We start from the raw sequence: 2089 nt of genomic DNA on the forward strand, positions 1-2089 counted from the left end.
CCTTCCCACACCTGTGCACCTCCACTTCCAGCTGATGCACAGTTCCCAGTGCTGGGAACAGCTCTGCAGTCTTCAGGTGGACCCAGCCCCCCCTCCTCACCCACCCCATCCCCAATATTCCAAATGATAGTTCCCCATTAAAGCCTTAAGCTGCACCTGGAGTGACTCTGCTGCCTTACATGTTCTCCCTGCACAAACACCTGCCTGCAATAGCACTGCATCTTTTTTTTTTTGCCAGATCAATCTCCCCATGCAGTGTAACAAAGTGGGATTCTCCATCATTCCTGAAAAACCTGCTCCATCCCGAGCAACAGCCCTGTTTGCTGTCACATACATGCTGCAGGATCTCTCTCCACTCCTTACAGATGGTGCATGTTCTTGATTTACTGCTCTCCCTTTCTGCTTTCCCTGAGGGCCCACAAGGCCCAGTCCCTTTGCCATCCTTATGTCCCAGAGAAAACCCAGGCTGTTCCAATTTATCCTGGGCTCTGAGAACTGTTTTCCTGCCAGGACTAAGAATAAGGACTGGATTTTAGAGAGTCCTCCCCTCTGTGAACAAGAAGTGCCCCAGCAAGGACACTGCCCAAGCTGCCTGTGAGCCTTTCCTGCCTTCCACAGCCCTGCTCCCTGCCAGGGAAATGCTTCCTTAAACGTGGAGCAGCCTCCCATCAGGCAGAGCCTGCGCATGCACAGAGGCCTGGCAGGGTCTGGGGACTGGGATCCCTTGGAGCAGCAAACAAGGCTGGGCTGAAAATCCCCTGCTCCACATCCAAGAAACACAGGGAGCTGCATTCCTGCACGTTGCTGACATGTGGCCATAAATTAAATAAACACTTTTTTTTTTTTTTTTTAATGCAGGCCATGTCATGTTATTGTACACATACATCCTGGAAATTCTAAGCCCTGCTGTCAGTCCAGGGGCTTTGGGGTATTGTTTTCTGGGACTCCGTGCCAATAAAATCCAGCAGTGCATCTGCACGTAGGCAAGGCTTTGTGTGCTGGAACTGCAGGGCTGTTTTACCAATCCCAGCCTAATGAGGTGGCACTTTCACAGATATGCTTTTAAGGCTCTCCTCAGCTCATTCACTTTAGCAGTGGATGAAAACCCATTAGCGTGTCAGATTGCCACACATATTCATTCACATTTGCTCATTTAATTTCTGAATTCTCACTGCTAGTAAAACAACACAAATGCATCAATTATTTTAGCTCGTGCAACGATTGCATTTTTGGAGAGAAAAGCTTGTTCAGCAAATGTTTCTGCCTTACCTTGGCTGCTGCTTTCCTGAGACAGGAATAAGGTTGGATCTCCTCCCAGCTGTCAGTGAACATGGACATATACCATTTCCAAGCCCCTTAGAAGACCAAGAGACTTTGTAATGGAGATATGTCTCTTGCAGAACCAAGTCTCCCGTCGTGAAACAGAATTTTTAGGGGTTTTGAGCCTTTATAATCCTACATCTGCCATCTGTGGGTTTCCAACTTTGTCCTCCTAGTAGCACATTGTCATCATCTTTCATCTAAAATGACAAAGATGCATGTGATACATTAGACATCACACAAGAGAAAGGAGAAACAGTTTTCCAGCTTAAATATGACAGAATTGAAAGGTCATAGAATATGCTGAGCTGGAAGGGACCCACAGGGATCAGGGAGTCCAACTCTTGACCCTGCCCAGGACCATCCCCAAGTCACACCCTGTGCCTGAGGTCTTTTGTCTTCTGGCAGCAAGGAACATCTCCCTGCTCAAATTTAAAGGTGCTGTGTAAAACAGCAGAAGTCACACAGAGATTTGAACCCATAAAATGCCTCTTTCTTCCCCCCCAAACCACCACTTTTCAAAGGGAACTCCTTGCTGGCACTTCAGCCCCTAAGCAGGCACCTTCTCCTGCCTGGGGATTCTCCTACAGTTTGCTTACTCTTGGTAGTTGTTTTATTAACTTTAAACAAAGAAACAAACAGAAAAAAACCCCACAAATAAATTTAGGGTGATCGTAGCTTTCCATCCAGAGGCCACATCCTCACAGGGAGGGAGAGATTATATGGAGAAACCCCTGGAGGGGGGCTTGGGGGAAGGAGAGAGAGAACA

General features: G+C 47.6%; 1 protein-coding gene across 1 annotated transcript in view; it reads right to left on the reverse strand.

Moving 5' to 3' along the window:
- Positions 1 to 1429, reverse strand: part of SCN3B (sodium voltage-gated channel beta subunit 3) — a 13742-nt gene extending 12313 nt beyond the window's left edge. The window contains exon 1 of the mRNA XM_017809652.1: positions 1270 to 1429. The gene's annotated coding sequence lies outside the window, so the exon portion shown is untranslated. The remainder of the gene's footprint in view (positions 1 to 1269) is intronic.
- Positions 1430 to 2089: the final 660 nt, after the last annotated feature.

Source organism: Lepidothrix coronata, unplaced genomic scaffold, assembly GCF_001604755.1.
Source record: "Lepidothrix coronata isolate B3197 unplaced genomic scaffold, Lepidothrix_coronata-1.0 Scaffold27, whole genome shotgun sequence".
NCBI classification, from domain to species: Eukaryota; Metazoa; Chordata; class Aves; order Passeriformes; family Pipridae; genus Lepidothrix; species Lepidothrix coronata.